The 26,993-nt window shown below is 40.9% G+C and overlaps 1 protein-coding gene across 1 annotated transcript in view; it reads right to left on the bottom strand.

Moving 5' to 3' along the window:
* The window catches only part of LOC147750621 (uncharacterized), a 920,203-nt gene that overhangs the window by 409,620 nt on the left and 483,590 nt on the right, over positions 1–26,993 (bottom strand). The window lies entirely within an intron of this gene.

Genomic DNA, 26,993 nt, shown 5'->3' on the forward strand with positions numbered 1-26,993 from the left:
AGTTGTTCTTAGGGGACCTCTTAGCATGGTTGAAATCTTTGAAACATGACCTTTAGGTAGGAGTTTTTTGGGGGGTCCGGATAGCCGGTCAACTATCCGGCCTGTGGCGGTAAGGTCATGATCGGTGAGCACTAATTGGAAGATCCCTATGAGTGGGCGTCACCCAACACGGATGGGAGCGCTCGGGGGAGGTGGCCTTTGGCCCCTCAACGGGGAGGCGGTCCCTTCTAAGGATGGGTCGCCGGAAGAAGAGGAAAGGCGGTCAAGGCCCCTTCCTGTGTAGGAGGGGTTACAGCCCCCTCCTGGGGAATTTCCCGGGGCCAGTGACATCTGCGACGGCAGATGCGGTAAGTTGTGTGGGGTTGGGGGGAGGTCTACGATACCTTCTAGATACCTCACACGAGTCTTCGAACGACCTTTAACTGGCGTCGAGTTGATAAGTGCCCCCGTCAAGACAAGGGAAATTGTAGTAGTTGCACGTGAGTACGCCTCAGTGCTGTCGCCCCTCCCAAGTGGGCGGGGTATGTCTGGTTAGGGATCTTGACACCGGTTACGACCTTGCCGTTGGCCCTTAAACGTTAGGATGTACAATTTCAATATTTCAAGTAAATGTTTTGTAGGATGTTAGATCGGCTAGGAGAACCTCTGTATTAGAGAATCTGTTAAGGTTAGCCAAACATCGCAGTGTGGTATGAAATTGTACATTAATGTTTAAATGTTTTAATTTTTTGTTTTAATAAATACGGCCGGGAGGGTCACTCCCTCCCACTTCCAAAAACTTCAAGAACTGTTTCCGGTTTCCCTCATTTGGGGATTGTGTTGAGAGGGGGTGGCGGGTATCTCAGCCATATGGAAAGGGGCGACCACTCGGTCCCCCCGAACGTATGGCAGAGTGCCTCGATCCCCCCGGGAAGCCATTTTTGGGCGGGAGGCGCGTCTCGGCTGGTATGCCCGAAGCGGCGTAGCCGGGGCGCGCTTTTTCCCGCCCTTGAGTGGGCTGGCCTAGACACGGACGCCGCCGGCCACGCCCTCGGGGCAGGCAGGGGTGGGTTTACGCCCGCCCTGAAGATGGATAAAAAGAGACGCAAGACCAGAAGACATCCTCTTGTTCCTGTGCTCTGAAGCTGCACCTCCCCGCTGCACGTGAGCTCGAGACGGAACGAAGAGCCAATTTTGACCCACCCACCAGCCCCTGAGGACAGCTAGTTGTTTTAATAAAGTTGATCAGTTAATCTATTTCATTTTCAGGTTGTTTTGGTGTTATGTTGATATTTGATGTGTAATAAAGATTGGTATAATGTTACAAGTTGATGATTAAAGAATGTCGGATTTAAGGTCCATTTAGACACAGGTTTTTCGGTCATAGTGGCCAATGTAGTTTCGTTTAGTTAGCACTTGTCGTATTTATTTCGGTCAGGCGGTAGGCGGTAAGGTCATGATCGGTGAGCACTAATTGGAAGATCCCTATGAGTGGGCGTCACCCAACACGGATGGGAGCGCTCGGGGGAGGTGGCCTTTGGCCCCTCAACGGGGAGGCGGTCCCTTCTAAGGATGGGTCGCCGGAAGAAGAGGAAAGGCGGTCAAGGCCCCTTCCTGTGTAGGAGGGGTTACAGCCCCCTCCTGGGGAATTTCCCGGGGCCAGTGACATCTGCGACGGCAGATGCGGTAAGTTGTGTGGGGTTGGGGGGAGGTCTACGATACCTTCTAGATACCTCACACGAGTCTTCGAACGACCTTTAACTGGCGTCGAGTTGATAAGTGCCCCCGTCAAGACAAGGGAAATTGTAGTAGTTGCACGTGAGTACGCCTCAGTGCTGTCGCCCCTCCCAAGTGGGCGGGGTATGTCTGGTTAGGGATCTTGACACCGGTTACGACCTTGCCGTTGGCCCTTAAACGTTAGGATGTACAATTTCAATATTTCAAGTAAATGTTTTGTAGGATGTTAGATCGGCTAGGAGAACCTCTGTATTAGAGAATCTGTTAAGGTTAGCCAAACATCGCAGTGTGGTATGAAATTGTACATTAATGTTTAAATGTTTTAATTTTTTGTTTTAATAAATACGGCCGGGAGGGTCACTCCCTCCCACTTCCAAAAACTTCAAGAACTGTTTCCGGTTTCCCTCATTTGGGGATTGTGTTGAGAGGGGGTGGCGGGTATCTCAGCCATACTATACAAGAAATATAATTAACAAAAAGCCACTCTCATTTGGGAAGAAGGGAAACTAATTAGCAATTTGTTGGTGACGTTATAGCTGTCAGAAAAAAATAGTACTACAGTTAACCAACCTGCTAAGCTAATTGATAACAATTGCATTGGAATCTTTATATAAACTACTGCCCAACCAATTTCAAGGAGGATTATCCACTCTATTGTTAAACCGGGATACCAGGATATTGCAAGTGCAGCCATTTAAATTAAGGAAAGGAATGTTTTAATAAACTATTCCCATTTTCCAATTGGAAATCAATGTAGCATCATGTCTAACCAGATTTCAAATCAGTCATCAGTCAAAAATAAAAAAATTACAATACTGTAATACGGTTCTTCCATTCTCTAATATATTATCCTTTTTTCCCAACAGGTTCTAATGAGATTCTTAATCATTTATCACTTAGAACCTGCTATGTGAATTCATGGTTGAATTATTTATAATAATTGGTTGCTGTTCTTCATGCAATAAACCAATGGGAAATATAAACCAATATTAGTTGGACTGCATAAAATTAAATAGATCTAATGAGAGATTTATTTAGTAGATGTAGGTATTAATTTCAATGAGAATATGGCGAAGAACAAAACACTTTCAAAGTTCAATCCTTTAAATGAAGAAAAGGGGTCTAAGTGAAGCTAAGGTGGATACACTTAGTTTTACATAAAACTCCCGTGTGCAACATGGTAAATTGGGATGTAAATATTCTCTAGCCCATCTTTTTCTTTCCCTCAAAATAAGGCTAGAATTGATTTTGGGATAATGACTACATAATTAAAAATATTCATAGCCTAAGCACATAAATAAATTAATACAACATTTGACAGAGTTGAGTATATGCTACGTTAATTTTCAAACTGTTTATAGAGTAAATCTTTCAAAATGAGGTATGGCTCAAAGATCTAACTAATTAATACTCCTCAAAAACTAAAGTGAAGTGTATGTTATATGACATGCATGTGCATTGAAATAAATTGTAATTGCTTCTCCAGTTCTTGTTATGACAAAAGCAACAGAACCACATACTTGCAGTACTAGTTGGGCCTGTATAGACCTCAGTGGTTCCAGTAGGAAATGCAGAAGCTAGATAAGAAAATAGGTTAATGTGAGAATAAGGCTAGGCTAAACAAATGAAAATGTTCATAAGGAAGTCTTTGTATAAGGGAAAGAAGACGTTGGTTACATCAGATTGGTGCAGTTTTATTTTAGTAACACATTTGTTATGATATAAATGAAACAAACCGCCAGGTATGAGGCAATGTTCTAACAACTGATTCCATTCCTCCAAGACAAGTACACTTTCATAATTGCTCTAAAACTGTAAATTTATATATGTTTTTATGGTTTAATCCTTTTACTAAAAGAATACATTCTCTGGTGAAATGAGGTTGCTAAATACTTCTTCAAGAGGTCAATCAATTTGGAAAGTCTAGTTGCAAATCTATAGTCATTCAAAAATTTTCTTAAATATCAAAATTAATAAAAGAAACAAAATACATGAGATGTCTTAGCTAATATTAGTTAAACAAATGTCAAAATATGCTTGTTGCATTTCCTTTTCACTATAAATCTCGTAGACAAACAATGAATCAAGCTGACAGTAATGTCCCAATATTATCCTATTTGATTTCCATTATCATGTAAAAAGACCGATTTTATGTTTATGGTCATGATCATGTAAGTAAAAGGATAATATATTTTGAATGTAATAATTTAAGAAAAGGAACACCATTTTTGCAAGAAAAGATTGCTATCCTTCATTTGTACAAATGTTCAATAGTCTAATAAGGTTGTTCCATTCTCCATTAAAAAAAACATATTTTTCATATAGGTTCTAATGAGATTCTTAATCATTTATCAATAAGAGCCTGCTATATGAATTCATGGTTGAATTATTGAAAATAATTGGGTGCTTTTCTTCCTGCAATGAAACAATGAAAAATATGAACCGAAATTAATTGGACTGCATAAAACTGAATAGGTCTAATCAGAGATGTATTTGGTAGGTGTAGGTATTAATTATGTGGCAAAGAACAAAACACTTTCAAAGTTCAATCCTTTAAATAAAGGAAAGGGTCTCATTCAAGCTCAGGTGTTTATATTTAAGTTTAGCTAAAACTCCTATGTGCCACATGATAAATTGTGATGTCAATATTCTCTAGCCCATCTTTTTCTTTCCCTCAAAATAAGCCTAGATTTGATTTTGGGATAATGACTATATAATTAAGTATTGCAGGATGTTCACAGCAAAGCACATACATAAATTAATACAACCTTTGACAAAGTCAGGCATATGCTCTGTTAATTGTCAAACTGTTTTGAGAGTAAATAGTTCAAAATTAGGTAGGACTCAAAGCTCTAACTGATCAATAATCCTCAACAACTAAAGTAACGTGTATGTTTTATGACATGCATGGGTATTGAAATCAATTGTAATTGCTTCTCCAGTTCTTGTTATGCCAAAAGCAATAGAATCACATACTTGCAGTACTAGTTGGGCCTGTATAGACTTCAGTGGTTCCAGTAGGAAATGCAGAAGCTAGATATAAAATGGGTTAATGTGAGAATAAGGCTAAGCTAAACAGACGAAAATGTTCATAATGCAGTCTTTTTATATGGGAAAGAAGACATTGGTTACATCAGGTTGCTGCAGATTTATTTTAGTTACACTTTTGTTATGATATAAATGAAACAAACCTCCAGTTATGAGGCAACGTTCTTTCTACTGATTTCATTCCCCCAAGACAAGCACACTATCATAATTGCTGTAAAACTTTAACTATATATATATTTTTATGGTTTAATACTTTTACTGAAAGAATACATTCTCTGGTGAAATGAAGTTGCTAAATACTTCTTCAAGAGGTTAATCAAAGTGTCTGTAGGTGAAATGTGTGCAAATGCATTGCAATGCCTCAGTATTGTAACGTGTAAAATCACTAGAACCTTCCAAGAGGATGTTGCTAAAGGTTGATAACATTATTTGTTATGGCGTTAACTCTATCCACACATTTCATGGGAGAACAAGAGTAATGCCCTACTCTGAATTCCAAGTTTTTCCAGCAGCATCACATCACCTGCACCTCATGGTGCTGTGTGACATTATACTTGGGCTTTCCATGAACCCACAAGAATAGACCTTGGAACTATAGGAGATAGTGACATTAGTTCTGGCCTCATATTACGTACCCTCAGAAAGGCTGAGACTGGAGATAGAAGGCACAGAACTATACAAGAAATATAATTAACAAAAAGCCACTCTCATTTGGGAAGAAGGGAAACTAATTATCAATTTGTTGGTGACGTTATAGCTGTCAGAAAAAAATAGTACTACAGTTAACCAACCTGCTAAGCTAATTGATAACAATTGCATTGGAATCTTTATATAAACTACTGCCCAACCAATTTCAAGGAGGATTATCCACTCTATTGTTAAACCGGGATACCAGGATATTGCAAGTGCAGCCATTTAAATTAAGGAAAGGAATGTTTTAATAAACTATTCCCATTTTCCAATTGGAAATCAATGTAGCATCATGTCTAACCAGATTTCAAATCAGTCATCAGTCAAAAATAAAAAAATTACAATACTGTAATACGGTTCTTCCATTCTCTAATATATTATCCTTTTTTCCCAACAGGTTCTAATGAGATTCTTAATCATTTATCACTTAGAACCTGCTATGTGAATTCATGGTTGAATTATTTATAATAATTGGTTGCTGTTCTTCATGCAATAAACCAATGGGAAATATAAACCAATATTAGTTGGACTGCATAAAATTAAATAGATCTAATGAGAGATTTATTTAGTAGATGTAGGTATTAATTTCAATGAGAATATGGCGAAGAACAAAACACTTTCAAAGTTCAATCCTTTAAATGAAGAAAAGGGGTCTAAGTGAAGCTAAGGTGGATACACTTAGTTTTACATAAAACTCCCGTGTGCAACATGGTAAATTGGGATGTAAATATTCTCTAGCCCATCTTTTTCTTTCCCTCAAAATAAGGCTAGAATTGATTTTGGGATAATGACTACATAATTAAAAATATTCATAGCCTAAGCACATAAATAAATTAATACAACATTTGACAGAGTTGAGTATATGCTACGTTAATTTTCAAACTGTTTATAGAGTAAATCTTTCAAAATGAGGTATGGCTCAAAGATCTAACTAATTAATACTCCTCAAAAACTAAAGTGAAGTGTATGTTATATGACATGCATGTGCATTGAAATAAATTGTAATTGCTTCTCCAGTTCTTGTTATGACAAAAGCAACAGAACCACATACTTGCAGTACTAGTTGGGCCTGTATAGACCTCAGTGGTTCCAGTAGGAAATGCAGAAGCTAGATAAGAAAATAGGTTAATGTGAGAATAAGGCTAGGCTAAACAAATGAAAATGTTCATAAGGAAGTCTTTGTATAAGGGAAAGAAGACGTTGGTTACATCAGATTGGTGCAGTTTTATTTTAGTAACACATTTGTTATGATATAAATGAAACAAACCGCCAGGTATGAGGCAATGTTCTAACAACTGATTCCATTCCTCCAAGACAAGTACACTTTCATAATTGCTCTAAAACTGTAAATTTATATATGTTTTTATGGTTTAATCCTTTTACTAAAAGAATACATTCTCTGGTGAAATGAGGTTGCTAAATACTTCTTCAAGAGGTCAATCAATTTGGAAAGTCTAGTTGCAAATCTATAGTCATTCAAAAATTTTCTTAAATATCAAAATTAATAAAAGAAACAAAATACATGAGATGTCTTAGCTAATATTAGTTAAACAAATGTCAAAATATGCTTGTTGCATTTCCTTTTCACTATAAATCTCGTAGACAAACAATGAATCAAGCTGACAGTAATGTCCCAATATTATCCTATTTGATTTCCATTATCATGTAAAAAGACCGATTTTATGTTTATGGTCATGATCATGTAAGTAAAAGGATAATATATTTTGAATGTAATAATTTAAGAAAAGGAACACCATTTTTGCAAGAAAAGATTGCTATCCTTCATTTGTACAAATGTTCAATAGTCTAATAAGGTTGTTCCATTCTCCATTAAAAAAAACATATTTTTCATATAGGTTCTAATGAGATTCTTAATCATTTATCAATAAGAGCCTGCTATATGAATTCATGGTTGAATTATTGAAAATAATTGGGTGCTTTTCTTCCTGCAATGAAACAATGAAAAATATGAACCGAAATTAATTGGACTGCATAAAACTGAATAGGTCTAATCAGAGATGTATTTGGTAGATGTAGGTATTAATTATGTGGCAAAGAACAAAACACTTTCAAAGTTCAATCCTTTAAATAAAGGAAAGGGTCTCATTCAAGCTCAGGTGTTTATATTTAAGTTTAGCTAAAACTCCTATGTGCCACATGATAAATTGTGATGTCAATATTCTCTAGCCCATCTTTTTCTTTCCCTCAAAATAAGCCTAGATTTGATTTTGGGATAATGACTATACAATTAAGTATTGCAGGATGTTCACAGCAAAGCACATACATAAATTAATACAACCTTTGACAAAGTCAGGCATATGCTCTGTTAATTGTCAAACTGTTTTGAGAGTAAATAGTTCAAAATTAGGTAGGACTCAAAGCTCTAACTGATCAATAATCCTCAACAACTAAAGTAACGTGTATGTTTTATGACATGCATGGGTATTGAAATCAATTGTAATTGCTTCTCCAGTTCTTGTTATGCCAAAAGCAATAGAATCACATACTTGCAGTACTAGTTGGGCCTGTATAGACTTCAGTGGTTCCAGTAGGAAATGCAGAAGCTAGATATAAAATGGGTTAATGTGAGAATAAGGCTAAGCTAAACAGACGAAAATGTTCATAATGCAGTCTTTTTATATGGGAAAGAAGACATTGGTTACATCAGGTTGCTGCAGATTTATTTTAGTTACACTTTTGTTATGATATAAATGAAACAAACCTCCAGTTATGAGGCAACGTTCTTTCTACTGATTTCATTCCCCCAAGACAAGCACACTATCATAATTGCTGTAAAACTTTAACTATATATATATTTTTATGGTTTAATACTTTTACTGAAAGAATACATTCTCTGGTGAAATGAAGTTGCTAAATACTTCTTCAAGAGGTCAATCAAAGTGTCTGTAGGTGAAATGTGTGCAAATGCATTGCAATGCCTCAGTATTGTAACGTGTAAAATCACTAGAACCTTCCAAGAGGATGTTGCTAAAGGTTGATAACATTATTTGTTATGGCGTTAACTCTATCCACACATTTCATGGGAGAACAACAGTAATGCCCTACTCTGAATTCCGGGGTTTTTCCAGCAGCATCACATCACCTGCACCACATGGTGCTGTGTGACATTATACTTGGGCTTTCCTGAACCCACCAGAATAGACCTCTGAACTATAGGAGATAGTGACATTAGTTCTGGCCTCATATTACGTACCCTCAGAAAGGCTGAGACTGGAGATAGAAGGCACAGAACTATACAAGAAATATAATTAACAAAAAGCCACTCTCATATGGGAAGAAGGAAAACTAATAAGCAATTTGTTGGTGACGTTATAGCTTTCAGAACAAAATAGTACTACAGTTAAGCAACCTGCTAAGCTAATTGATAACAATTGCATTGGAATCTTTATATAAACTGCTGCCCAACCAATTTCAAGGAGGATGATCCACCCTATTGTTAAACTGGGATACCAGGATATTTCAAGTGCAGCCATTTAAATAAAGGAAAGGAATGTTTTAATAAACTATTCCCATTTTCTAATTGGAAATCAATGTAGCATTGTGTCTAACCGGATTTCAAATCAGTCATCACTTAAAACTTGCTATATGACATTCAGGGCTGTTCAATGTCTAATAACTGTTTACTTTGTTTAAGCCATAAACAAATGAAACAAGTACATCCAGTATTAGTTGGACAGCATATGATTCAGGGTCACAATAGGAGGATTATTTGGTAGCTTTACCTATTGTCTTTAAGGAGAATATAGCAAAGAACAACACTTTTTTTAAGTTGAATCCTTCAAATAAGGCAAGTACTACTAAGGAAAAATTAGTGAGCTGGGAATTATGTTAGATGACACTCTCCTGTGTCAAAATGTAAATGTCATATCACAATATTCTACCTGTTCATTTCTTTTCCCACAAATGACAGTTTTCCACTTGGTATAATGAATACAATGTAGAAGTAAATAATTTTCGTAGCTTACTGGTATCAATAAAGGATTTCAATATTTGGTTAAGTCAACTCTATGCTCTCCTACTTGTCAAAAAGATATGTGGTGTCAAAGTTTCAATCTTAGTTATGGCACAAAGCTCTAACTACTCAATAATCTTCAACAGCTAAAATAACACATTTGTTTTCTTACAGTAAATTTGATTGTAGTTGTTTCTCCATTTTTCAAGCTACAAACATATAGAAAAAACATACTTGCAGTACCAGTTGGGCCTGTATAGACTTCAGTGGTTCCAGTAGCAACTTTAGTTGCTAGATAAAAACAAATTGGATATAGAGAGAATGAGGCTAAGCCAGGTTACTGAAATCCACATATTTATAGAAAGCTAAGAATACGTTTTTTACATCTGGTTCTGAAATTTCAATTTAGTTTCTTTCCAGTGATTTTAATTGGACAAATCTCAAATTATGAGGGAATTTTCTGACACCAAATGTACCTTCTTCGAAAACGAGGGCAATTTCACCATTGCTATTATAATATTATATCTTAACAAAAACATGTATGGTTTAATAATTGAAATAAAATACACTCTTTGGCAAAATTAAGTTACTAAGCTAATCACGAGTTCAATATTTATTTTAACAATTATGCAAATAACTATGTAAAACAAAGTCAATTTACACATTGGAACTGACAGCTATTCCAAATGTGTAGTGTGTCAAAATCTAATTGCTGAATTAGCTTATAGTAAGAAATCTGTTATGCCAAAAATTAATCAAGTGGACAGTCATGCCACACTATTCTACCATTTCAATTCCCCTTTCTGAAACAAACACCCATTTAAAGTTTTGTGAATGAGAAAGTAACTAAGAGAATAATGTGTTTAATTGTGAAATAATTTCCACAAAAAAAACACAATCTTTTGCACAAGAGGCTTGCTAGTCTACATTTTAGGTAAGATAAACTTGACCCAGAGATTCTGGAAATTAATTTGTATAGCCCGATGTTCTAATCAGTCAACTCACTTGAGTAACTGTAAGTTTCAAAATAAGGTGAATTGAAGGACGCTATTTGTACAGTGGTTGGATATTTTAGATTATAGTTTTTATTTACCAATTCTCAGCGCCATCACAAATCAATCTGTGGGAGACATACATGTAGTACTACTTATACCTCTATAAACTTCTTTGGTTCCATTAGGAGGAGAAGTTATTTGGACAGAAGGACTGAACTTATAATCTAATGAAACTAAAAAAATCTAACATAACATCCACGTTCAGATACACACCGACCCCAAGACCACCCTCAGAGGCACCCTCATCTACAGACCCCCGGGACCACGCACACAATTCAGCGAAGCCATTGTAGACTTTATCAGCCAGAATGCCCTTACCTCCTCAGACTACATCCTCCTAGGAGACCTCAACTTCCACCTATAGAACAACAATGACTGCAACACCGCCGCCCTCCTGGACAACCTTGTCAACCTCGTACTCAAGCAACTGGTAAACATCCCCCACCCACTACGCCGGTCACAAGCCAGACCCCATCTTCTCCTCCAGCAAGCACATCTCCTTCAGCCACTCCACCGGACTACACTGGACAGATCACAGCTGCGTCCACTTCAACTTCAGGAGAACCACAACCCACCACCACCCGCAACAGGTTCCCCGCAGAAGCTGGAGCAAGATCACTGCCGACCAACTCACCACCTCCCTCAGCCAGAACCCTCCCACCAACACGAGGGACCCCAATGAAGCAGCCGGCAACCTCACACAGTGGCTCACCAACTGCGCTGATGACCTTGTGCCACTGAAGAACCCTCCCAAAGGGACCCGGCAGCAAGAAAGCTTTTTGGTTCACCAACGACCTCAAAAACTCCAAGAAAACCTGCCCCACCCTCGAGAAAGCCTGGCGCCACGACCAGACATCGGAGAACATGACAGCCCTCAAGAAAGCAAAGACCACCAGCTGATCCGCACCTCCAAAATGACAACATTCAAAAATCGTCTGGGCAACAACAACACCCACAACAGCAAGGAACTCTTCAAACAACTTCTACCTGTGGGGTCCCTCAGGGATCCTCACTCTCACCTTTATTGTTTGATTTATACCTCCGTCCATTACTACACTTCCTAAAGAATCATAAAGTCACCATCTTTAACTACGCTGACGACCTCCAGCTCGTTTTTTCCTTGAATACCGAAGACTCAGTGGCTGAATTCCAAAAAACTATGACACACATACAGAGATGGATGAATCTCAACCATCTTAAATTGAACCCGGGCAAGACAGAACTGATATTGTCCGGGAAAAGTGAACTCAACTGGGGCAGTCACTTTTGGCCATCTGATTTGGGTGTCCCCCCTAATAAATCTCTGACGGTCAAGAGTCTGGGGGTCATGCTCTGTGCAGATCTATCCCTTAAAGCAGAGGTAGGAGCTGTAATTTCTGCCAGTTTCTTCCAGCTCAGAAAGATAAAAAAAATAGCTCACCTGTTAACACACTCTGCACTCATCCAGGTAATCATCTCCCTTGTTCTGTCACACCTAGATTTCTCAAACAGCCTTTATTTAGGAATTCCAGCGGGTCTTTAAAGAAGACTACAACTGGTCCAGAATCAGGCGGCTAGACTTATCTGGAAACAACCAAAGTGGCAATCAATTAAATCCGGCCTCGAAAAACTTCACTGGCTACCTGTGGCTCAAAGAGTAGCTTTTACAACCAGTTGCATCACCTTCAAGGCTCTACAGAATAAAGGCCCTAAATTTATCAGGAAACTGGTGTCAAAATATGTCCCCTCACGCAACCTGCACTCTGGTCACATGGACCTAAAAATTGTCCCCGGGTTTAAGAGGAAACGTCAGGTGGCAGCTGTTTTCATCTTCTAGCTGCCTCCTTTTGGAACTCTCTACCGCTGTCACTAAGACAATGCCAAGATCTCTTGGGCTTTAGACAAGCCTTAAAAACCTGGCTCTTCAAACAGGCTTATCAATAGAGTGTTATGATGTGTTGTGTTATTCCCATTGATAGCGCCATGAAGCCCACGGGCGTACGAGCGCTTTAAAAAATGTATATTCACAGAACATCGTTAAAGAGCTCTCCAACCCCAGAGCCTGCATAAATGATATCACACCCTAGCAAGACCTCTGCGACTCACTCGACTCGTTCTTTCATGGCAAGATCGCCGACGTACACAACAGCTTCGGCGCAGAGACCACGCACCCAACCACCGAACCAGCGCCCCCCACCACCACCCTCTGCAACGGGACCCCGATCAGCACCGAAGACACCACCCGCACGATGAACACCATCCACTTCGGCTCCCCCCCCCGACCCCTGTCCACACCAAATTTTCAACAAAGCCGACGCCATCATCGCACCCCAACTCCAGGACATCATTAACAGCTCGTTCGCATCTGCCACCTTCCCGGATAGCTGGAAACATGCCGAGCTCAGCGCCCTCTTGAAGAAACCCACCGCGGACCCCAAGGACGTCATAAACCTCCGCCCCAACTCGCTCCTCCCTTTTCCTGCCAAAAAAATCGAGAAGACCATCAACAAACAACTCTCCACCTTCCTCGAGACTAACGGATCCCTTGACCCCTCGCAGTCCAGCTTCCGAGCAAACCACAGCACCGAGACCGCCCTCATGGCTGCTACCGACGACTTCAGGTCCCTGCTCGACAACGGGGAAACAGCTGCACTCATCCTCCTGGACCTCTCAGCAGCCTTCAACACCGTATGTCACCACACCCTAATACAACGCCTCAGCAACACCGAAATTCAAGGAACGGCCTTGGAGTGGATCGTCTCGTTCTTCGCCGGAAGAACACAGAGAGTCCGCCTCCCCCCATTCCGATCCGCGGCCACCGAAGTCATCTGCGGCATTCCGCAAGGATCCTCGCTCAGCCCCACCCTCTTCAACATCAACACAACCTTAATATCATCTCCTACGCCAATGACACCCAGCTGATCCTCTCCCTCACCAACGACCCCGCAACCGCCAGAGCCAGCTTCCACGAAGCAATGAAGGACGTCGCGGAGTGGATGAAGCTCAGCTGTCTGAAACTGAACTCAGACAAGATGGAAGTCCTCATCCTGGGACCATCTCCCCCAGCCTGGGACGACTCATAGTGGCCCCCTGCCCTGGGCACCGCCCCAAAGTCGATGGACCATGCTTGCAACTAGGGCTTCATCCTGGACTCCTCCCTCACGATGTCCAAGCAAGTCAACGCCGTCTCGTCATCCTGCTTTAACACCCTGCGCATGCTCCGAAAGATCTTCAGGTGGATCCCCACCCAAACCAGGAAGACGTTCACCCAGGCCCTCTTCACCAGCCGACTGGACTACGGGAACACCCTCTATGCTGGAACCACAGCCAAACTCCAGAAAAGACTCCAGCGCATACAGAACACTTCGGCACGACTCATTCTGGACATTCCTCGTCACAGCCACATCTCTGCCCATCTGAAGGACCTGCACTGGCTCCCCGTCAACAAGAGGATCATGTTCAGACTCCTCACCCATGCACACAAGGCTCTCCACGACACGGGCCACAAATACCTCAACAGCCACCTCGCATGCTACACACCCACTCGCCAGCTCCGATCCGCCAGCCTCGCCCTCACCACCGTCCCACGAATTCGTATATCCACTGCCGGAGGAAGATCCTTCTCCTACCTGGCGGCCAAGACATGGAACTCCCTCCCCACCCACCTACGGCTGACCCAGGATCATCTCTCCTTCAGGAAACAACTCAACAAGACCTGGCTGTTCGAGCAGTACCAACTCCTCCTCCCCCCAGTGCCTCGAGACCCTAGCGGGTGAGTAGCGCGCTCTACAATTTTCCTAATTGATTGATTGATGTAGGTATTAATTTTAATGAGAACATGGCGAAGAACAAAACACTTTCAAAGCTCAATCCTTTAAATAAAGAAAATGGGTCTAATTGAAGCTAAGGTGGATACACTTAATTTTACATAAAACTCCTGTGTGCCACATGGTAAATTGGGATGTAAATATTCGCTAGCCCATCTTTTTCTTTCCCTCAAAATAAGGCTAGAATTGATTTTGGGATAATGACTACATAATTAAGAATATTCATAGCATAAGCACATAAATAAATTAATAGAACATTTGACAGAGTTGGGTATATGCTCTGTTAATTTCCAAACTGTTTTTAGAGTAAATCTTTCAAAATGAGATATGGCTCAAAACTCTAACTAATCAATACTCCTCAACAACTAAAGCAAAGTTTATGTTATATGACATGCATGTGTATTGAAATAATTTGTAATTGCTTCTCCAGTTCTTGTTATGCCAAAAGCAACAGAACCACATACTTGCAGTACTAGTTGGGCCTGTATACACCTCAGTGGTTCCAGTAGGTAATGCAGAAGCTAGATAAGAAAATAGGATAATGTGAGAATAAGGCTAGGCTAAACAAATGAAAATGTTCATAAGGAAGTCTTTGTATAAGGGAAAGAAGACGTTGGTTACATCAGGTTGCTGCGGTTTTATTTTAGTTACACATTTGTTATGATATAAATGAAACAAACCGCCAGTTATGAGGCAATGTTCTAACTACTGATTTTGTTCCCCCAAGACAAGCAGACTTTTATAATTGCTGTAAAACTGTAACTTTACATCATTTATTTATGGTTTAATCATTTTACTAAAAGAATATATTTTCTGGTGAAATGAGGTTGCTAAATACTTTTTCAAGAGGTCAATCAATTTGGAAACTCGAGTTGCAAATCTATAGTCATTCAAAAAAGTTCTTAAATATCTAAATTCATAAAAGAAACAAAATACATGAGATGTCTTAGCTAATAGTAATTAAAAAAAAGTCAAACTATGCTTGTTGCATTTTCTTTTCACTATAAATCTCGTAGACAAACAATAAATCAAGCTGACAGTCATGTCCCAATATTCTCTTCAGGTTGCTGCGGTTTTATTTTAGTTACACATTTTTTATGATATAAATGAAACAAACAGCCAGTTATGAGGCAATGTTCTAACTACTGATTCCATTCCCCCAAGACAAGCACACTTTCATAATTGCTGTAAAACTGTAAATTTATATATTTTTTATGGTTTATTCCTTTTACTAAAAGAATACATTCTCTGGTGAAATGAGGTTGCTAAATACTTCTTCAAGAGGTCAATCAATTTGGAAACTCTAGTTGCAAATCCATAGTCATTCAAAAAAGTTCTTAAATATCAAAATTCATAAAAGAAACAAAATACTTGAGATGTCTTAGCTAATAGTAATTAAAAAAAATTCAAAATATGCTTGTTGCATTTCCTTTTCACTATAAATCTTGTAGACAAACAATGAATCAAGCTGACATTAATGTCCCAATATTATCAAATTTGATTTCCATTATCATGTAAAAAGACCGATTTTATGTGTATGGTCATGATAATGTAAGTAAAAGGATAATATATTTTTAATGTAATATTTTAAGCAAAGGAACACCATTTTTGCAAGAAAAGATTGTTATCTTTCATTTGTACAAATGTACAATAGTCTAATAAGGTTGTTCCATTCTCCAATGAAAAATAAATATTTTTCAAATAGGTTCTAATGAGATTCTTAATCATTTATCAATTAGAACCTGCTATATGAATTCATGGTTGAATTATTTATAATAATTGGTTACTTTTCTTCATGCAATAAAACAATGAAAAATATGAACCAATATTAGTTGGGCTGCATAAAACTGAATAGGTCTAATGAGAGATGTATTTGGAAGATGTAGGTATTAATCATAACAAGAATATGGCAAAGAACAAAACACTTTGAAAGTTCAATCCTTTAAATAAAGGAAAGGGTCTAATTCAAGCTCAGGTGTTTATATTTAAGTTTAGCTAAAACTCCTATGTGCCACATGATAAATTGTGATGTCAATATTCTCAAGCCCATCTTTTTCTTTCCCTCAAAATAAGGCTAGATTTGATTTTTGGATAATGACCATATAATTAAGTATTGCAGGATGTTCATAGCAAAGCACATAAATAAATGAATACAACCTTTGACAAAGTCAGACATATGCTCTGTTAATTGTCAAACTGTTTTTAGAGTAAATCGTTCAAAATTAGGTAGGACTCAAAGCTCTAACTGATAATTAATCCTCAACAACTAAATGAACGTGTATGTTTTATGACATGCATGGGTATTGAAATCAATTGTAATTGCTTCTCCAGTTCTTGTTATGCCAAAAGCAATAGAATCACATACTTTCAGTACTAGTTGGGCCTGTATAGACTTCAGTGGTTCCAGTAGGAAATGCAGAAGCTAGATATAAAAATGGGTTATTGTGAGAATAAGGCTAAGCTAAACAGACGAAAATGTTCATAACACAGTCTTTGTATAAGGGAAAGAAGACATTGGCTACATCAGGTTGCTGCAGATTTACTTTAGTTACACTTTTGTTATGATATAAATTAAACAAACCTCCAGTTATGAGGCAGTGTTCTTTCTATTGATTTCATTCCCCCAAGACAAGCACACTATCATAATTGCTGTAAAACTGTAACTTTATATATATTTTTATGGTTTAATACTTTTACTGAAAGAATACATTCTCTGGTGAAATGAAGTTGCTAAATACTTCTTCAAGAGGTCAATCAAAGTGTCTGTGAGAGAAATGTGTGCAAATGCATTGCAATGCCTCAGTATTGTAACATGTAAAATCACTAGAACTTTCCAAGAGGATGTTGCTAAAGGTTGATAACATTATTTGTTATGGCGTTAACTCTATCCACACATTTCATGGGAGAACAACAGTAATGCCCTACTCTGAATTCAGAGTTTTTCCAGCAGCATCACATCACCTGCACCGCATGGTGCTGTGTGACATTATACTTGGGCTGTGCCTGAACCCACCAGAATAGACCTTGGAACTATAGGAGATAGTGACATTACTTCTGGCCTCATATTACGTACCCTCAGAAAGGCTAAGACTGGAGAGAGAAGGCACAGAACTATACAAGAAATATAATTAACAAAAAGCCACTCTCATATGGGAAGAAGGGAAACTAATAAGCAATTTGTTGGTGATGTTATAGCTTTCAGAAAAAAATAGTACTACAGTTAAGCAACCGGCTAAGCTAATTGATAACAATTGCATTGGAATCTTTATATAAACTGCTGCCCAACCAATTTCAAGGAGTATGATCCACCCTATTGTTAAACCGGGATACCAGGATATTTCAAGTGCAGCCATTTAAATAAAGGAAAGGAATGTTTTAATAAACTATTCTAATTTTCCAATTGGAAATCAATGTAGCATTATGTCTAACCAGATTTCAAATCAGTCATCACTTAAAACTTGCTATTTGACATTTAGGGCTGTTTAATGTCTAATAACTGTTTGCTTTGTTTAAGCCATAAACAAATGAAACAAGTACATCCAGTATTAGTTGGACAGCATATAATTCAGGGTCACAATAGGAGGATTATTTGGTAGCTTTACCTATTGTCTTTAAGGAGAATATAGCACAGAACAACACTTTTTTTTAAAGTTGAATCCTTCAAATAAGGCAAGTACTACTAAGGAAAAATTAGTGAGCTGAAAATAATGTTAGATGACACTCTCCTGTGTCAAAATGTAAATGTCATATCACAAAATTCTACCTGTTCATTTCTTTTCCCACAAATGACAGTCTTCCACTTGGTATAATGAATACAATGTAGAAGTAAATAATTTTTGTAGCTTACTGGTATCAATAAAGGATTTACATTTTTGATTAAGTCAACTCTATGCTCTCCTACTTGTCAAAAAGATATGTGGAGTCAAAGTTTCAATCTTAGTTATGGCACAAAGCTCTAACTAATCAATAATCTTCAACAGGTAAAATAACACATTTGTTTTCTTACAGTGAATTTGATTGTAGTTGCTTCTCCATTTTTTATGCTATAAACATTTAGAAAAACATACTTGCAGAACCAGTTGGGCCTGTATAGACTTCAGTGATTTCAGTAGCAACTTTAGTTGCTAGATAAAAACAAATGAGATATAGAGAGAATGAGGCTAAGCCAGGTTACTGAAATCCACATATTTATAGAAAGCTAAGAATACCTTTTTCACATCTGGTTCTGAAATTTCAATTTAGTTACTTTCCAGTGATGGAAGTGGGACAAATCTCAAGTTATGAGGGAATTTTCTGACACCGAATGTACCTTCTTCGAAAACGAGGGCCATTTCACCATTGCTATTATAATATTATATCTAAATAAAAACATCCTGTATGGTTTAATAATTGAAATAAAATACACTCTTTGGCAAAATTAAGTTGCTAAGCTAATCACAAATTCAATATTTTTTTAACAATTGTGCAAATACCTATGTAAAACAAAGTCAATTTACACATTGGAACTGACAGCTATTACAAATGTATAGTGTGCCAAAATGCACTTACTGAATTTGCTTATAGTTAGAAATCTGTTATGCCAAAAATTAATCAAGTGGACAGTCATACCACACTATTCTACCATTTCAATTCCCCTTTCTGAAACAAACACCCATTTAAAGTTTATGTAAATGAAAAAGTAACTAAGAGAATAATGTGTTTAATTGTGAAATCATTTCCAAAAAATAACACAATCTTTTGCACAAGAAGCTTGCTAGGCTACATTTTATGTAAGATAAACTTGACCCAGAGATTCTGGAAATTAAGTTGTATGGCCCGATGTTCCAATCCGTCAACTCACTTGAGTAACAGTAAGTTTCAAAATAAGGTAAATTGAAGGACGTTATTTGTACAGTGGTTGGATATTTTAGATTATAGTTTTTATTTATCACTTCTCACCGCCATCACAAATCTGTGAGAGACATACATATAGTACTACTTATACCTCTATAAACTTCTGTGGTTCCATTAGGAGGAGACATTTTTTGGACAGAAGGACTGAAAGTATAATCTAATGAAACTAAAAAACATCTAAAATAACATTGTACTGTAACTCAAAAGCTTTGGCAAAAGCATAAGACATGTTTAATGTTGTAAAGTCTATGGCTAAGCTTTTCACTGTGGTAGCATAGCCAATCTCATCTCCTAAGCAAGGGCCCTTTCTCATTCGGAGAAATTAGAATTTAATTAGGAATATACTATTTTCATGAATTTATCATGTAAATAACAGAATATGTTAAGGGCCGAGGGTAGGTTGCAAAACTACTTAATTGGTTGTAGCGTCTTTTGGTGAAAACTAGCAATGGCACAACTTAGTAACTACTACATTTCCTACAGCAAGTGAAGAGCTTGTTTCAAACCATTTGTAATCTTATTTTTTAAAGAGGCGAATGTATCCTCCTATGTCTTGTGTAAACATACTTCCTGGTGCCAAACTGTATTAATATTGAATTCCAGCAATAATATGTCACCTACATCACAAGGTGCTGCGTGTTGTTATACTTGGATTTTTGTGACTACACCAGAATGGGCCTCGAATGTAACATAAAAGGAACCACAGTAGTCCTTTATATAAGTTCTGGCATTATATTATATACACACATAAAGGCTAAGAATGCAGGTACCAAACCTTGTTGAAGTGGGTAAGAGTCAAGGTGATATAGGTATGGGAAATAATGTTACTAAAGTGAAGCATTTTACTAGCCTAATTGAAATTAATTGCCATGGATTCTTCATATGAAAAGCATTTTTCAGGAAGGAAGATTCACCCTATAAATAACCCAAGATATCAGGATACTTCAAGTGCATCAATTTAAATAAAAAAAATAACTTATTTCCAAAATAACATTCATGAAAATGTTTGTTAGTGTTTTCCCATACTTAAAAATAAAAAAATAACAATACTCTAATACGGTTCTTCCATTCTCCAATATAATATACTTTTTTCCCAATAGGTTCTAATGAGATTCTTAATCATTTATCACTTAGAACCTGCTATATGAATTCATGGTTGAATTATTTATAATAATTGGTTGCTGTTCTTCATACAATAAACCAATGGAAAATATAAACCAATATTAGTTGGACTACATAAAATTAAATAGATCTAATGAGAGATTTATTTAGTAGATGTAGGTATTAATTTTATTGAGAATATGGCGAAGAACAAAACACTTTCAAAGTTCAATCCTTTAAATATAGGAAAGGGGTCTAATTGAAGCTAAGGTGGATACACTTAATTTTACATAAAACTCCTATGTGCCACATGGTAAATTGGGATGTAAATATTCTCTAGCCCATCTTTTTCTTTCCCTCAAAATAAGGCTAGAATTGATTTCGGGATAATGACTACATAATTAAGAATATTCATAGCCTAAGCACATAAATAAATTAATACAACATTTGACAGAGTTAGGTATATGCTCTGTTAATTTTCAAACTGTTTTTAGAGTAAAGCTTTCAAAATTAGGTATGGCTCAAAGCTCTAACTAATCAATACTCCTCAACAACTAAAGTAAAGTCCTGCCAGGTGCTATATCAGACCCAACCACCAGAAGCACATCCTGACACACCAAGCAACAAAGGCCTGGACAGGGAGGGAGGGTGGGAAGTATGACTGGGTCGAGGACGAGTAGGAGTAATGGGGATTACCATACGTAATCATAGCATTACCACTACGTCCCTCGTCCTCGACCCAGTCATCACTTATGAGGCATACCAAAGCAAAGCCCAAACATGCCTTTGCAACCCAAACACAGCAAAACACAGACCAGACACAAAAGAGTGCAGCAAGCGAAAAAGCCAAACACACAAATTAGAACTCAGAGTGGAGGGGGAACCCCCACAGCTCGCAACACCCCACAACCAAAAATGGTCCAGTCAGACAGGGCACAAAACAACCCGTAGTGCCGCACAAACGAGGACTCGGAGGCCTAGGTCCCAGCCCGACAAATCACAGCAAAAGACACACCATGGAAATCAGCCCAGGAGGCAGACACGCCCCGAGTGGAACGCGCCTGAACACCCGCTGGACGAGGCAAACCAGCACCATGATAGGCAAGAGTGAAGACAGCCTCAATCCAGTGACCCAAGGCGAGCCCGGAAGCAGCCTTGCCCACACCAGCCAAACCAAAGGCGACAAAGAGAGAGTCCGAAGAGCAAAACACCCCAGAACGAGCCACAGAAATGGACAAGGCACGCCACAGGGCCAAAGAAGGAAGCAACAGCACAGAAGAAGAGTAGGAAGACAAAATAGACTGCCTACAAGAGGCCTGCAGCACAGAAATGATGGGCCGGGCAGACCACGGACCCCAAGAGACAACCGTGCAAACCCCAGACTGCCAAGGAGAGGAGAACCAAAAGAGGGGACGGGGATCGCAGAGGAGAGGGGTAGCGGGGCAGAAGCCAAGGAGGGCCCACCACTAGGCCCAGTAGCAGAGGAAACCAGGACCACCCCGGCCAGCGTGGAAGAACAGTCATCACCGAGCCCCCTCCCGCCGAACCTTCAACAAGAAGGCAGGAACCAGAGGAAAGGGAGGAAAGGCATCCACTCCCCAGGCGCCCACCACCGGAGACCCGGAGCAGAACAGGGGAACCAGGGCAAATGGCCGGCAGGCGACCAGGTCCAGACCCGGAGTTCTGAACCTCAGGCAAGCAAGCGAAAAGTCCGGGGAGCCAGGCACGGGGACAGAGACGAAGGAAACTTCCGGCTCAACGAAACCGCCACCACGTTGACCACACCACGAAAATGCTGAGCAGACAGGGCCAGAAGAGGCCACACCGCCCAGTCCGAAATGGAGCAGGCCACCAGATTCAGGGAAGAACTGTGGGTCCCCCCGGTGATAGAGGCAGGCCACAGACACGGAGATGACCGAACTCACTAGGACACGGCAACCCCTCAGATGAAGATGGAAAAAAAACGGAGCGCCCCCTCCACCGCAGACAACTCCCACCGGAAGGATGACCTGCGAGATACCACCGGGAGCCAACGAGCCAGCACAGCCCAACGGACCAGAGTCGCCCCCCATCAGGAAGCGAAGGTATCCGAGGTCACAACCAGAGGAGTAGGCAGACGGAACAACATCCCCACGGAAAGGAGGAAAGGATCCAGCCACCACTGAAGAGCAGACACAAAGTCCAGAGACACAGGAACAGGAACCGCATAATCCAGGACAGGAAAGGGGGCCCATCGCCGCACAAGCCACAGCAGAGGGCGCAGATGAACCCTGGCCCAGGGCACGGTGAAGACAGACTCAGCCATGCGGCCCTGAACCTCCAGCCACTGAAGGAGGGGAGCCGAGGTCTGTGACAACAACTACCTCAGCAAAGACTGAAGGCGACCAAACTGAGCCACCGGCAGGAACACCTCGCCCAACACAGAATCGAACACCGATCCTGAAGAAGGACCTCCGAGTGGCAGGCACCAGGTGGCATTTCGGCAAGGTGAGCAAGAACCTGTGTACCCTGAGCGCAGACATGGTCAAGAGAAGGCGGCGAGACACAAGCTCCAGGGACGGAGCCTGAACCATCCAGCCCTTGAGACACGGGAACACCGACACCCCAGGAGATGGAGTCGGGCCACCAAGGGAGCCACCACCTAGGTGAACACCCGGGGGGGGCGACCGAAGACCAAAGGAAAGGACGCAGAACTGCCAGAGCTGGCCCTCCAGGCAGAAGCGCAGGAAACGCCGATCCCTTACAGCCACCGGGACGTGTAGGCATGTATCCTGGAGGTCCAGAGTGGAGAACACCCAACCGGACGGGAGCAGCGGGATAATCCTCTGGAGAGTCTACATCACGAACGGGAACTTCCTCACGAACAAGGCCAGACCCTGAAGGCCGATGAGCACTCGGAAGCCCCCCCCAAAGAACGAACCCCGCCCGACAAGGCCAGACGGAGAAGGGTCACCACCACCGCGGAGGGGGTAGGGGGGGACAGGAACTCAATCCGGTAGCCCCTCGACAAGACATCCAGCACCCATCCGACGGAGGTCGCCAGGGGCCAAGCAGGAAGGAACTGGCAAAGCCTCCCACCAACCAGAGGCGGACCACCAGCGAGAATGACCCCTAGGCAGGCATAGTCAGGAACGCTGCGGACCAGACCCGGCACCCCACTGGGACTTCTCCTGAAACTTCTGGGGAAAAGACCGGCCAGCACCACGCTGACTCCGAAACGAGGACTGCCGAAATCCGGAAGGCTGGCGGAAAGACCCGACACCAGAGAAGGAGGAACCCCTATGGGGCGGAAGATCACGAAAGGACAAAGAATGTCAGTGCTCCTTGAAGACCTTGATCAGCTCCTCCTCCAGCAAGTCACCAAACAGACGGGCACCAGTAAAAGGTAGCCACAAGCCATGGAACGCTGGGCCGCGTCCGGCCTCCAATCCGGCAGCAACAGGATACGACGGGTAGCAATAGAGGAACCGAAGGATAAAGCAGAAGCCCCCTCAGAAACAAAGGCGATGTCCAACAGGAATTCCGCCAAGCGTTCCATAGACTCCAGCAACTCCGGACAACAGGCACCCACCAGCAGAGATGAAAAACAGGGACTGCAATCGGCCAGCAAAGACCGGGCAACGCATGCCCCATAAACGCCAGAACGAACAGCCAGAAGAGAAGCGGCATAAGACCACGTAAGGGCAGAATCCACCTTACAGGCCACACCGACCTACAGAAAGAAATCAACAGCCATGGAAGGACGACCCACAAGACAGGCCACAACAGAGTCCACAGGAACGGAATAAGGCAAAGTATCCACCATATCCTGTAAAGGAGAACGTCCGGACATTAACCTGGGCATGGAAAGAATATCCGGGACCATCCACTCCTTCAGCAAGACAACATAAACAAAGGGATGCATCGGCAAGGAAGAAGCAACAAGCTTCCCAAACTGTGGCAAGAGAGAATCATGAGAGGTACCAGGCGCAGAATCATCCGGGAACCCCATGTGAACCCGCACACGGGAAAGGACGTCAGGCAAGAGAACCCTGGAAAGTACAGCCCCTGAAGCTCAACAGCAGACAGAGAAGACTAAGCAGAGTAGGAAATGACAGAATAAAGAGCAGCAGAACCAGAAAGACCAGCAGCACCCTTCTTGGTCGCCTCCAAATCGGAAAGAGTCTCCAGGAGAAGGCGCACAAGCCCAACAACATCAACCCCCATGGCATGTATCACAGGAGGAAGAGAGGAGGTCACACTGGAACCAGAGGCAGGCACAGGAGAGGAATGCTCCACCTGCGAAGGCGTGTGCCCTAAATTGAACACACAACGCACAAAGCAGGAACAAATGAATGCACACCACAAGAGCACACAAACACCCCCCCATGGCCACTTAAATACTGCATTGCACAGTATCGGCATTCTCCAGGCGCAGTAAATGTAAAGCTGTACATGTAAAGCCCTCACGGGTCTCAAGGCACCGGGGGCCGTTGCGGAAAGAAAGTGAGCAATTGCCCAAAGGGACATGAGGAAGAGCTGAGCCGCCGCCTGGCTGGGGATCGAACCGTGAACCTTGAGCATCGAAGACAGCAGCCTAGGCCGCTGCACCACACGGCACCATAAATACACATGTATAGGGCACACCCAAAGCAACCCCCCACAGGGAGGACGTAACAGGCCAAAATCGGCCGAAACAACCAAGAAAGCCTCACCAAACAACCAGGGAGGCAAACCCACCCCCCCAGCCATCCAATAAGCCAAGCCAGGGAGCGACTCACCGAGGCACCGTCGGCGCCAGAACGACCACCAGAATCGGGAGGAAGGGTCGCCGGGCCCTGAGGGGGCGGAACAACCAACCCCCCCCTCCCAAGGACTGGAGCGCCCAGAGCCCACCCAGGCGCCCGTCCAAACAGCCGCTCGGGAAGAAACGCCAAACGCGCTCGCGCGGAAATACACCGGCATCGCGAGAGGAGGTCGGGTTTCCATACACCAAAACAGAAATGTTTTTAAATATAATCAATGGGAACATTTTGCAACTCCACCTAAAAGCAGTTCAACAACATTCTATGAGAAATTCCCATACTTCTCAGGGTTTAAGACAAGTGATGCAGAAACATTTTATTACAAACTGTTAGATTAAACAGGGACAAAAACCATGCTGACAAATACTAAATTGATTTATTCAGAAACATTTTATGAAAAAATGATTACATTTGGTTTTGATTTCTGGAAAAACAATATTGAAACAAAAACCATCTGGGGTACAAATGAATGGCAGGTCCAAGGATTAGAAGCGTTATTTTGAGCCTGCATGATCCCAGAACAAATAATGTTCTTGAATGACACCATTCAACAAACTACCTGTCTTGGCCTAGCCAAGATCAAAGACTTAAGCAAACCATCTATTCCAAAGCCAATACCTGATAATACAACCACAGATATTGAGATATAGGTATCCCAAATTTTACCTAAAAACAGAACACATCCTGATTGGAAAAAATGGTTAATCTGGCCAACAGACACAAATAACTGTCAAGATAGATTCCTGAACAAAATACAGGGGTTAAAAAATGACCAGACCAGACCCTAGATACTCCCAGAGACAATATCCAGGGATAGTAACAACATAAAGTGTAGGGAAATTATGCCTTGAATGGCTACAAACATCCACACTGGCAGAAATTAAGCAACACTTGACTTTACTTAAAGACGGTGCTGACTTGCGCAATTTCATAATGGGACAACGCAAACAGCGTCAAAAATGTTTCATATTAATTTGGAAAAATCACTTTCTGTTGTGGACAATGGGTTAATGAACTCTGTCCTCCAGAATATATTCACTGGACACTATTGTATCATCTGCTATAGATATAATAGATCAGGACTTGCTAATGTTACAACATGGTCAGTCCCAATTACGTTCTATTGTACAGCTAGGCTGGACGTTGCAAAATCTGCGTTCAGGCTATGTGCCTTGGCGTTTAATCAATACAACGTCATTGTTCTCTATCTTTAACCTTACTGATAAGCAAATCAGTTTGGCACAAAAAGGAGCAGACTATATGATTCTGAGCATTGAAAAACTTGAGAGATTACCATTGACAATGTCAGAAAGACCTGTCATTGAATGGATAATACACGGAATAATCACAATTCCGATAACAACTTTCCAATTTAAAAAATGCCAAGAGTATATACCAGCAGGCCAGTATGAAAGGTTGGGCAAAGGCTACATTAAGTCAAAATGGAAATTACCTTATACACATACATGTTATAGTGACAAAAACCAGAATGTATTTCTTAGTGGTAATAATTGTAAACGATCACTAAGCGGTATACTTATGTGCCAAGGTATTAATTTACATGGGGCCTGTGAGGGAACTTCAAATAACCTTTCATGCCACCAGCATGGCACACCTGCAGCACAAATAGAGCCATTCTTTAGACAACTTTCTAACGGGAGTTACGTTCTAATAACGGACCACAGCTGTTGTGGCATGGTGCCAGGGAAAGCATATCTCGTAAGCGTTAGTTCCATGGTCACTTGCTGTATGCAAGCATTGTATCCAAACGTCCCTACTGATACAGAGGCGACGATTTGGCCTCCCTTGAATATCTCTTCTATACGAATTGATGCTTTAAGCAGAATGAAGTCTGTGCTTTTACAGACAACAGTGCCTATTACGTCATCAAAAGAAACGTATGATCTTCAAGTTGCAAGGACAACGG

This window comes from Lissotriton vulgaris, chromosome 1_1, assembly GCF_964263255.1.
Source record: "Lissotriton vulgaris chromosome 1_1, aLisVul1.2, whole genome shotgun sequence".
NCBI classification, from domain to species: domain Eukaryota; kingdom Metazoa; phylum Chordata; class Amphibia; order Caudata; family Salamandridae; genus Lissotriton; species Lissotriton vulgaris.